The 13,201-nt window shown below is 36.7% G+C and overlaps 1 protein-coding gene across 21 annotated transcripts in view; it reads right to left on the reverse strand.

The window, feature by feature from the left end:
• The window catches only part of RBFOX1 (RNA binding fox-1 homolog 1), a 1,275,045-nt gene that overhangs the window by 650,013 nt on the left and 611,831 nt on the right, over positions 1-13,201 (reverse strand). The gene's annotated exons all lie outside the window — the stretch shown is intronic.

Consider the following 13,201-nt stretch of genomic DNA (forward strand, 5'->3'; position numbering starts at 1 on the left):
AACAATATTTCAGTCACCCTCACTACAACTGGCACGTATGCAATCTCTACAAGTTCATTATTCATAGGAATTATTGCTAAGCAGTACACTAGGCAGGATCATTCATGTGCACCAGGTACTGTTAATTCCTCAATTCTGTGTCTATGAGTGCCTCAAAAATTCAAAAGCCTCCTCAGCTCATTACATATGCCAGAGCTTTTGGGCTGGGAGTAAGACAACAAGGCAACTGAGATGCGTCTCTTCCTCCACTGGTCTAACAAACTCTCCAAAGAAAGTGCATCTTTAAAGTACAAGCAATACGGCACCTCCACCTTAGAGCTTCACCAGAGAGACTCAATTCTGCCATTAGTTCAGGTTTTTTGGTTTTGTATTTAGAATGCCACTGTTTTTTACCACAAATAAAAGAATCAAAAGGAAGTAGATGCAGTGAGTAAGTTACTAAGCAAAAAGCAGTGTTTTCTTCTTTCTTCTGATTTCCTCGTTCCTCCACCTTCAACCAACATAAAAGGAGCAACTGAAGTATGTGAAAACTTAAAAACAAACAAAAAAACCCCAACACATTTGTAATAGTTTTAGAAGGAGATTACAGACACCAGACAAAAGCTCTACTTTGTTAATTGCCTATGTTCCCTTACCAGTGGAGCCACATCAACTTACAACCTGTAGCTTGGAAAAAACAGATACATATAAAATCATGTCTTAAATGACAATATTCTTTAGATTACAAAAAAAACAATAAAAGGGAAAATGATGCTGTAATGAATGCATCAGTTATTAGTGAATGCATCTGAAAAGGTCCTCTCCAAGAACAATGGAAAAAAAAATATACAAATAAAACCAAAGTCCCAGCACAACCCATCTTGAACCTATATTATCCCTCTACTCAAGTATACTCCAGGTATTTTTCACAGAGTGTTCGAATTTACTGAAGGGATTGTTGTTTATTAAACCATCTTAACAGTGCACAGGGTTAATTGCTTTTCACACGCAGACTGCTGAAGCCATTCCACTTTTTAAATAGCTCATAATTAAATGATGTATAAGCTTGCTCTAATACCAATGTATAGCTTTTTAATTTCTACTCTACTAATGTCACAAACTTGGTATTAAGAGTCCCAAAAGTTCTGTTATTTCCAGCACTTTCAAGGTTAGCTCCTGCAATGTTGGATTTTAGAGCATTTTTTGTGTCCACTCCTCTGATTTAGCAAAGTAGGTCACAGTCATCTCAATGCCTTCCTTTGATTCTACCATCTTGCCTTTTATTTATTGACTATGTAGTAGAATGATTATCAGTGTTTCAGTGCAGATTAATTCATACTAGACTGTTTGCCGTAAAATGAATTTGAATTAGTACTTTCAGTGGGAACCAAGAGAACAGAAATCCCTGTTTTACAAGTCATATCCCTCTCCTCAGCAAATGTACTGAAGTTTTTGTGAATCAGCTTTATAGCAAGTTTGCATGTCAACTACATTTGGGATTAAATTTCATCTCTCAATGAAGTATTTCTTCCTAATAACAAGATAATCAGCTACACAACCATGTAAATTTTATTTATTACAATAAATACATAATAAAGGTGTCAGAAAACCCACTTTTTTATTCACTGCACTCGAACTATTTTTCTATTACAGTTACATTATTTCAAACATATTAGTTCTCTCCAAAACACTGACTGCATTGATTGGTGGTCCTACAAATAAAGCTGATTTAAATGACTATCTGGTCACGGAGCATCAAGTTACTGTTATGCAAGATTGGGTGCCGAGAGAGTACTGTCATTCTCCTTGTTTGGGAACCACCTGCCACCCAAAAGTAGTGGCTCTACTCTGCTAAAGAGGAGGTTTTAAGGTTCACAGGACCTTTCAGATCTCTTTCTCTTGCTGCTTGGCCAGGACACAAACAAGACGACTTTACAGTCTCCTCTGCTTCTTCACACCTCCCTCTCACCACCTTATTTCTTTCCTTTGCCTGCGTCCCCAGTTACTTAGAATATTATTACTTTAAGTCTATGTAAATGTGATGTAGTAGACTACAAGCTGGTTCAACTCCACAGTGATGCTGAGTAACTTTATGTCCTTAACCTTAAACATCTTTCTGGGAAATTTCTCTCTACCTGTCCCATTGAAATAAAAATATTTGTTAAGCTTATCCTATCAAAATGCAGTACACTTGACATACAGAAAATGACAAAAATCAATGTCATGTTTTCCAGAGCAGGGGTGCTTTCATTTGGCAACACATTATTTATGTAAGCTTAGGAGAGTCCTGCAAATTGATGTTGTAGAATAGGTACACACTGCTCTGACAATGCTCCTGTACCTACTTAGATGAATTACATCGAATGGTGAGAAAGCAGCTTGGCTCCTAGGCCATTTTTATCTCAGCCTTTATTTGAGAGTAGCAGGGTTGGTTAATTGTGGAAAACACAAGTTACTTCTGCATGTAGGTGTTTTTGAAGTGGTGACCTAGAAAGCAACATTTCCAGTCTCCCAATCCTACCTAATAAGACATATTATATTGTCATGAACATTAAAATATTTCAAATTACTCAAAATTATTCAGAAAAAAACTACATCTTCCCTAAGCAATTTCCACCTGGATTTTTCCTATACAGTTGGAAACAAAGGAGAGTTCTAAAAGCAAAAGACAGAAATATACAAAATTGTAGATCAAAATAATTTCATATAGTCTCATGGGAAACTAAATATCACCTTTGAAACTGACTCACCATTAATTTATATGATTTGACTATATAATATAATGTTCAAATCTGGGACACAATCTAAACTGGGACAAGTAATCATTATTTAACCTAGATTCTGTAAATTCACCTCAGACATGTATTTTTTTCCTAAGAGCAAATATTCAGTGACCTGCCACAAAATGCAAAAGAAGAGTATTTTGAAAACTATGGTATTTTCTACTTTCCCTATCAGGCAGTGCCATAAAAGCTGTCACAGAAGAAAACTGAATGGGAAAGCGATATCTAAGAGAGGGCTTACATAGTTAACAGCCACAGAAAGACTGAGGTATTAAAAATTAAGCAGCAGAAAAAGAAAGGCTTTGTTATCAGTATGTTACTGGAAATAGAATGCAGTATTTAAAATAAACTTGCTATCAACTAAAGAGTTTACAGAAAAAGTCCTCTCTGCCTATGTGAGAGCACAGGCTGCACCACCACTGCTAAAAAAGGATGATAATAACTGAACCCAATTCCTACAGAGAAACAGATAAAATTCTAGTTCACATGCACTTACGGAGAACATAACCAGGATTTGTCCCATATTAATTTTCTCATCTGGTTTCATGTGTAGGACCAGAACCTCATATATGTGACAGGGATACCTGAATGGAAATGTGCAGTTACAAATAAAATAAGGTACCTTGTTACTACCCCAACAAAAACGCTTAACTTTATAAATATTTGTAAGTATTATAACCTGCCTTGGAAAGTTTAGCGTTAGCAACAGTCACCAATCAACAGTATATTGTTTTTACTTTTTTTAGAACAAGTTCTTTCTGTGGTTTCCCAGTGTGGTTTACTAGCAACAAAACTCCAACCTTTATAGTCCCTGAACATTGCACGAAGCAGGAGGGTATTTTGCATAATTTTTTGTGAGACAGCCAAGCAAACAGCTCTTCAATTTTCTTACAAGGTAATAACAGCAGTTAGAACAGAGCTTCTGTGTGCTGTTGTCTGCTTCTGCAGGGCAGGCACCTTCTCTGTCATCTGTGGTTTCACTCCTACTGTAGTTCCCTTTCCCCTTCACCAGACAGCATTTGTGACCTTGCAGTCATTGTGGATTCTGAGCTCCTGCCTGAAGTGCCCATCAATCATGTAATTAAAGTCTTCTACTTTAGGACTCTAGCCAGGTTGAGACATATGTTACTTAGGCATTTTATTGAAACATTAATTCAGTGCAAACCCTTGTTTATCTCATCACGATTGCTGAGAATTTTTTGTCTGCATGTCTTCCAGCTACCGAATTTTAACATTTGAGTATAGAATTTAATAGCTAGAGCCCTTGACAAGTCTTCATATTATATTTCTCTCATATTAATGAAAGGGACAGTTTTGTCAGTTGGTTTAAAAATCTAGATGGTGAATCACTGTTCTAGCTAACCACTTTTTTGATTATGTCCTTGACAGTCAGTTTGTAATTAATGTTTATAGTGATCACCATCAGCTGTTCTGTACCACAGAGGGCAAAATGGATAGGCAAGCTTTTAAGGAAAAAGAGCTCAGCTGCTATATGGCCACATCTTGCACCAGCAACATCTGTTCTGTGACCAGACTGCATGGCACGCATAACTGTTGAGTAAAGATCACCCACATCACCTAGCAAAAGATCAGAAGTCAGAGCCAATGCATGCACAGCTTTCAAAGGACCTACTGTCTTTACAGAAGCAGAGTTAAGTGATGAACAGTAAATGCCGAAAGACAAAAAAGAATAAACACAAAAAACCTTTATTAGATCATGACCCCCTGATATCTGCTCTTTATTACACTAAAACAGACAACGATTTACAAGCATGAGCAAGTTTCCACAATCACTTAATAAGCTAGAGAAAAGTGCTACTTAAAACATATCCTCAAACATGATACAGGTATTTCAAGTCAAGCAAGGGAGAAATATTATCTAAGCCTTCTGCATTTTTTAAAGGTAATGAAACAAAAATTATTTCAAACAAACCTGTAATTAAACAAGTATATTTATGTCTTTCTAAAACTGTGTTTTCTCTACCACTTCTAAATGTATACTGGTACTGGTCAGACATACAGAAAAATCACCTTGAATTTCGTAGCAGGTGAGCACTACATTAATTTTTCCTGTCTGTGCTTTGAAATATGTTAATGAGCCAGTATCATGGCTCATCTTTAAAACACTCTGGTCTATTAGTTCAACTTGTGTTTACATTTTCTTTTTTCCTAAAATTACCACTTTAAGAAAATTAGAGTGACAAAAGAATGGAACGTTGTTACATTTACGAGGAAGGTGACATGTAAAATGGTATTTCGTGGCTTTTAAAACAAAGCAAACAATCCTGAGTGACCTTACCAAAGGGTGCTGAAGCCAAGGACAAAAAGGCTCCCTGAGAATCCAGTTCACACTGGAAATCAATACCACAGGCATTGACAATGCACAAACACGATACTCTACAATGAAAAACATTCTGACAAAGACAAGAGATCTAGAAAGAATTTATGTTGTATATCTAAGTTAGCATGCCTTACAGATTTCTCTACAGCAGTACTCTGTATACGCTACACTTTTTGTCTGAGTTTCGGACCTCAAAATTGAAAAGCAGCATTTAACGCAGGGAATAAATGGCAAGACCCATTGAATTAAAGTTACAGTTTTGTGATGATGCCTTATAACTGATTAAAGCAGGTGTCAGAGCTGTGCCCATGCACAGTCCTTCCCTCTCCCCCAGCCACCAGGATAAGAACTCTACACAAAAATCCAGGAGCAAGTCTCACCCGATCCAGCTGAAGATGCTCTCATCAGGTCACTTTCAAAGAGACTCACCCACAGGACAGACACTCGCCATGCTGACTGGGTTCCCACAAGAGCATTAACATGCAGAAGGTTCCCAACAAATTAGTGGGTTTTACCTTGTTAAAATGTTAACGCCATGGCTTTTTCACATCTTATGGTTCACAAGGTAATGCAAGTAACCCTGTATCTCTTTCAGCAGTTTGCTGCTGAAAGGACGAATTCCACTCTAAAATGGCCTGCAAGAATTCCTGCATAAATTTATCAAGTGACAACAACTCAACTGCAATGTTACATCAAATAATTTTTCATTTATAACAAGATACCCACTCAACTTCATACTTTACTTGATGGCAAACAGTGCTATAACCAGCACAAAACTCTTTATAGAGTTTATGACAGATTAGTATTAAAACTGAATGGTACCCAAGCAGAATTTCATGTAAGAGCATTAAATCACAGCCCTCCCTGCCTATTGAGGGTGCAGTCATTCTCCTGTTTGTCTGTTAATTTTGCATATTTCTAAGGAGGGGTTTCCATGAACATATTTCAATGGATTGTGATGGAGTGCTACATGCTGAGTTACTGCAGTCACTTCTTCAGAAGGCAGAAATCTCTACTGTGTGCTCAGAACAGCCTAATACATGCAAAACAGAAAAAAAACAAATTTGGTAACTCTAAATTATAAAAAAATTGATCCTCTAATATGCACATTAACCTGCTCTCTGGGCATCAGTTAAAAGAGAATCTGATCAATAACTAATCATTCTGAAATCGTGACTTCAGTGAATGACATGCGTACTTCTTTTTCACAGCCCAAGGTCCTTTAATATTTTGCTGAATTTCTTTTAACAAATTAGAATTCTAGTGTGATGCATTTTCATTCTCTTGCAGTCATTTAAATTGATTGAAAAGTTTGATTTTTTTATTCAGCACTTTACACCTCTTGCCATCATCATCATAGAACAAGGCAGACCATACCGTTCAAAAAACATCTGCTCATTCTGAAAAGATACTGTCACTTGGACCACAAACAGACCGTTTTACTTGGAATGACAAAGATTATTTTTTCATCTTTTTGTATCCATATGGAAACTGTGATAACTACCTGAAGAAATTATGATAAAAATAGAGCAGTAGTACAAAGGAAATAATTACCCTAAATTATTAAAGTAGCATTTAACACTAGTCTTGTATTAAATATAGTAATGTAACTGCTCTGAATTCAGTAAAATAAAAGATTTAAGTGACAATTTCCCTAACAAGACATTTTAATTCTCAGAAATATGTCACTTAATTATGAACTATTAGATTTTGCAGAAAATACATTCCATTTCCATGCACTGTGGGTTTGGGTTTGGTGTCTTTTAGTATGTGTGAAGCTCAGATGTTTAAATAAATTCATTTCAGAAACACCACTTAAATACCTACAAATAGTATTACATATTGGAAAGCTCAGAAACTTAAATTATTGCTAATTAAATACTAAGATACAGTAGACTAAGTAGCAAATGCCTATTGTGAGATCCCCCTTAGAGATGACCCCTCTGATCTTCACCCAGAAGCATTCAGTAGGGCTTCTGCAATTGCTATAGCTGACTTCTGTATATTCGAGGTTCTCCTTAACAGAGTGTGATGATGACTCCTCTTCTGCCCTGCCTGTCTTTATGGAACAGCCTACAGCCATCCCTGCGATCCTCCAGTCATGCGAGTTGTCCTACCATGTTTCAGTTATACCTATGATATCACAACTTCCTGACTTGCAGTGGAGCTCCAGTTCCTCCTGTTTGTTCCCCAGGCTGCATGCACTGGCATACTCACACTTAAGATTCCTTGCTGCTATTACCCAATCAACTTGAAACCTTTGGTTCCCGTGATAAATGGTTAATAATAAATACGGTTTTTAACTACTCATGATAACAAGCCATAGAGGTATTGTAATATGCCCACAGAAGCTGCACAAGATTCAAAGGAATACATCATATATAGCAGGCAGAATGAGTTTTACATTAATTTTGTATGCCTATACAGTAAATGCCAGCTGGCTGTGCACACAGATCTAAATCACAAAATATTAGTGAAAATTGTCACGACTTGGTATGAGATGATTTAACTTCTTAACTTTCTGGTAAGAACAAATACTGAACAACTACGTAAGGGCTTCCCCTGAAAGTCATACTTCTTTCCTATTTTTGTTTACCCATATTTGATTTTATTTTTTCGTTAATAGCTATCATCATTGTAGTCAAAGAATATTCACATAAACCTGAAAATGGTACTGAAGCCTCTGCTGGATTCCCAACAGCCTCTTCATTTTCCTCCAGCACTGCCCTCAATTGAAGTTTCACCTAAACCACGTAACACATGCCACAGTGACATACTTGACCCTTTTTGCTTTAAAGTGCACAATTCTACAGAAGGAGAATAAAATCCTCGTAGTACAAAGCATGTTTCAAAAGCAGGTGCAAGCAGACCTAAACCTCTTTGTGAATTCTAACTGCCCAGACTGTTACATGAATGCAGTACTTGAGCGGATGCAATACATTTTGCTGAGACTGGGAATTATTCTAGCTAAATTAGTGCGAAGTAGCTTTCTGTCTGTGAAAGTAAAATTGATATGGATATAACAATTTCAGTTCTTAAGCATCAACAACTCTACACATCTCTGAAGTGATTATGCATCTGTTGTGAGAGGGATCATAAACTGCCAACAACAAAAAAAAAAATTGGAGATTTTTCATGAGCATGTACAATGACATCTTTTGACCCAAATATGGGCACAGTTTTGAGGTATACATATTTGTAAGTCTCTGTGCATGCACATGTTCCTTCTTTCCTGCATTTCTAGGAAAAGGTATCAGAAAGGATTAGTAAGGACCCCTGCTTTCTTGAAAAACTGTGACTAGATTCTTTTCCTTACGGGAAATTCTAAACACTTGAATATTTCTGAAAATATCATTATAGTAAAAATATTTCTTATTCCCCTCCATCATTCACTCTGCTTTTGCAAAGCTCCTGCTCAGCTCGTCTTATGGAGAGTCTGCTTCAGCCTCCAAGAAAAGCCCTTGAACGCTATCTACAATTAATGTGGGTTTACTTAATTAATACAGGATATGGCATCATTGCACAATAATCCCTGACAAATTGATCATTATCAATAGTTAAGGACTACTTTGGTAACTAACTGCCCTAGGGCAAAAGGGTGCCTGAGGAGAGAAACACTTTGCAAGAAAAACTGATAGCTACTAACGGCCATAACGTTTGTTCTGGGAGGTGCTACTGGTATTATAGATCCCGCAGATTACTATTAGTAATGATTCTTGAAAAAGAAAGGCACTGTGGCTGGGCAAAAGTGGCTTTTTGAGGTAAGAATGCGCTGTGTTAAAAACAATTATCTACCGCTAAGAATGCACATGCTTCACTAATTAGAGCGAAGAATGTTGTGCATTATGTTTAGAGTGTTAAGTGTATATGATAGCTTTCCTAAGACTCCAGGAAAAACAATCACATTATACACACTATACAGCCTGGAGAAAGAACAAGACTTAAGCAAAATCTGCAACGTATAACTGATTAACACATTCACTTAAAATCTTTTGTGATCTTCAAAAGCCCATTTCAATGGTCTGTATAGCCAGCATTTCATGCATGGATATGACTTTACCATCTACTAAAAACTCTTCCAGGGATACCAGCAGGCTACTTGCACTCTATTACATCACTTGATTCTAGTAAAAAAGTAGCAGAAGTACTCTACATGCTGATCACAAGCACCAAGCAGGAATCTCTAAGTGGACTGTAAAACAAATGCTTGAATTCCAAACTTTAGCTGGCACACTGAACTTTATAGCGCAACTCACCCAGTGAAGATTGGTACCTACCGGAACTCACAACCAGAGAAGATACTTGAACCTCTGAGGTTCCTGATAATCCCCCTCCCCCCCTCCAGATGCATATGAATTGTAGCCTGATTATTAAATATATGAATATACTTAAAGCACATTTTTCCCCTTTAAGTGGACATATCTGCCTTCACCACATCTCATCATTACCAATACACTTCTTGACTCCATTCACAGCCTCATTATTCTTAAACAGATACTACAACTTTCAGTTTGCCCACCCATAGTTTCTCTATTCCTTTCAAATGAAAGAGCAATTTTGAAGAATGCCAGAACTACTGATCTGATTTTCTTTTGTGGGTTTTCAAATGTTCAAACACCCCTGCTTCAAAAAGTATAACGTTTGGTGGTTCAATTGTTCTGTACTACACTGCAGAAAGACAGCAACTTAAAGAAAGAACCAGCATATAAGAATGGAAGAAAAAGAGATGGAATTTGCTTGTATGGAATGAATATAAAGACTACCAAGAAAAAGGATGAATAGCACAGAAATATCAAGATGGGCAAGAAGAGACAGCAAGAGTTCTATTAGAGATGAATAATACAATTGTGAGAGAGCTTTTAGAGGGTAATAAATACATTACACAATCCAGGATCCTATATAAAACATAGGATAATAGAGGGGATTTTATATACATTCAGAAAAAAAAAAAAATCCATGGAAGCTGATGTTGCAACAAAAAGGAGGCTATAGAGGTCTACATTACATTTTGTGCCCTGGGTAATTATTGCTCTTGAGATCCTCATTATTCCATGGAAGGGAAAGCAATAGCAGCATAAGTATGCTGTTTGCAAGCCACCAGAATGACAGTGTGTACATAAACACCTGCAGGTAAATGAAGTAGAAGCTACTTAGAATAATTTCATAGGTTTGAAATGACATTCCAAGTTCATTATACCCACTGTTAGCTGTGAACTTATACGGTTAAAATCTTATTTTCATTCAGTATCACATGAAAAGGGTCACAATAACTGACTACCACCAGAAGTGGATCTTTTATTTTCCTCAGCAATTCACTCTTGCCCTGCAGATGCCCAGTCTGAGCAGAGAGAGGGGTGTTGTCAAAATATTTGGTTCATCAACTGCAGAGGGGACAAAGGGCAGGACACCTCAGGTTCAAACTGTCAGACCAAGAGCTCTCTGTAGATTTTAACATCAAGAGATGCAGAACTGTGACATAACCTCAGTCCAAAAACATGGGTCAAGGAGGACAATAAGAAAAGCTGATGTTTTGACTCCTTTGGTCACTGTTGTTCTTTCGATCAAATACTCAGTTTCTGTTGAGATTTATATGGGAAGTGTAAATCCCATTCTCTCCCACTATGACTAGCATGTATCTGAATCATTTAAACCACAAAGCATTATCAATTACTCACTGAAATACCACATTTTATTCAGAGCTATACAGAGATGATGACAAACACTATCAGACAGCGACTTTTTGCCCTCTGGAAAAGTAGTGGAGGGGGAATGGGAAGAAAAAAAACAACCCATCCTAGCCAAGTGAACTGTTATTGTCTCACTGTGCAGATGCGGCAAATCACTAGTGCAGGCACTGTGTCTATAAGGAGCCCTGATAAACCTGAAGTGAATGTAACAGAACTATTTTGCCTTAAGCAGATGGAGAACACAGCTGGGCATTTACTGACTGGATGGGAAGCAAACCTTATTTCTTCAGTCTCTTAGCCGTCATCTAGAGGGATAGCGGTGAGACCCTACCTGGAAAGTAGCAGAGAGCCAGGACAATGAATTACATTCAACTAAACCATTTAGACAGTATCTTTAGTTTTTCACACCCAAAGCCTAACAATACAGTGTAAACTCCTACTTTTGGTATCATTCATTGATTTTACAGATGATTCCAAGATACAATCTTTTGTTAATTTATCAACATAAAACATCCTGGAAATCCTGAACAAATGGAAAGTTTTTAGATTATCAACTGTCCTTCTCATTTAAATTAAATTTAAAACACTTAAGCAAAAATGAAATATATTAAAAAAAAAATCTCCTGAGCCCCACACTGTCCTTTCAAACCATCTTAAATGGTTTAAAATGCCATTTTAACATGCAATACATCATCAAAGGAACATTACACTGATGATATAGAATTTATGAGGGATGTCCTGTATCTTGTTAAATAGGAAGTTGAAAGCAACAATGTAGAACAGAGAAGCATAATAACGTCTTCACATTTCTAGAGTCTGAGAAAATAGAACTTATATTTTTTAGGAAGACAGGGGGAAAAGAAATAATATGAATGTAAATGCAGATGATATAATGTTTCCTCCTAATGACCTGCTAAGACAAAAGTAAAGCGATATAATCACAGACCTCTATGCTATATAATTCACCTTTGCTATATAATTCACCTTCACGAAATGTGAAACTCCTATTGATTTAGGAAAGAAAAAAAACCCACCCCACACTACTACTAAAGACACTTCACTCTTTTTCTTTACTCAGAAACAATTTTCCCAGATTTTCTTTCAGTAATCCCTGAAAAAAAATGGAAAGTGCTCTACATTGTAAGTGACTCTTCAGACTTATTTGGAAAGGACTTGGAATAGGTGGAAGCAGTATCTTACAGTGTCAGTGCTTGTTCAATCCTGAAAGATATTACCCGAAAAATAAGAAGGCATGGTGATCTTCTCATATGAGGCAATTTATAACCTATTATACATTGATACAACCAATTGTAATACTGGAAAGTACCCCGGCAAAGCCATCCACATTGCGAAAGAACTCAGAATTTTCAGTATAATGCTAGAAACCTCATCTCTTGGACAATGCAGTCTCACCCAGTCGCCTGTATATCCATCCCCTAGCTTCCATCAGAAATTAAAGACACAATTTTTGAAAGATATTCAGTACTTATAATCTGAACTTAAAGTGACAAAATAAACTAAGGCATCTCAATTCTACTTCTAGTGGCTGTTCAAATACCGTAGACTTGTGGTAAATGTTGTTAACTATTTATTCCTGAGTTTAATCTGTTCAATTTATCTGCCATATAGAAACTGAGACAAGAAGTTTTGCATGTCTTAAAAAGGACAAGGCAAGTGTTTAGAAGGGACCTGGTTGGTGAGACTCATGTGTTTCACAGAGTTAATATCAGAGTTGTTAGGATATGCATCCCCAAAATAAAATTTTTATTTTATTTTTTCAATAATGATTTTATATGTGAACTCTATCAATACAAATACTACCATGATTATAGCTTTTGCCTTCCTCTTTTCTGTTATGTGAATTCTGGCCAAAATGACACATTGTCATTTCTGTTTATTTAGTTCATTCCTGTAGCTAGCCATATGCTTCTGCACATCCAACAAACAAATCAGAAATGATACTTCAACAACAGTAGTATTTTATATCCAAGATTCCTGCTGACCACAGTATTTTAAAGGCATCACATGCTCATCAGAACAGTGCCAAAAGAATAGTAAGTACCTGCGGAAATGCCAAGTCAAGTACTCAAATACCTGCACATTATGTTCAATTTCTTCTGAAATATAATTTTAAGAGAAAGGACAACTCACATACCCCGTGCTAAAAAGGAAAAGGTATAAACTACAAAGCCACCCCCCTGAAGCTGCATTGGTTCTTGTTTTTCCCAGATTGCACCCCTGAATCCTTCCGTATCAGACCATTGTTTCCAACCAGGATTTCAGTTCTACAAGGATACTTCTTCCAAGTGATTCAAACAAGTAACTGATATGTTTGCTCAACAGTGTTACAAATGCCTTCACTGTGTAACTGTGTAATTTATTGTATTTGTGCCTGTTTTCCAAGTCAGGCT

The sequence above is a fragment of the Pezoporus occidentalis genome, unplaced genomic scaffold (genome assembly GCF_034315485.1).
Source record: "Pezoporus occidentalis ecotype Australia unplaced genomic scaffold, CSIRO_AGI_Poc_V1 ctg60, whole genome shotgun sequence".
NCBI classification, from domain to species: Eukaryota; Metazoa; Chordata; class Aves; order Psittaciformes; family Psittacidae; genus Pezoporus; species Pezoporus occidentalis.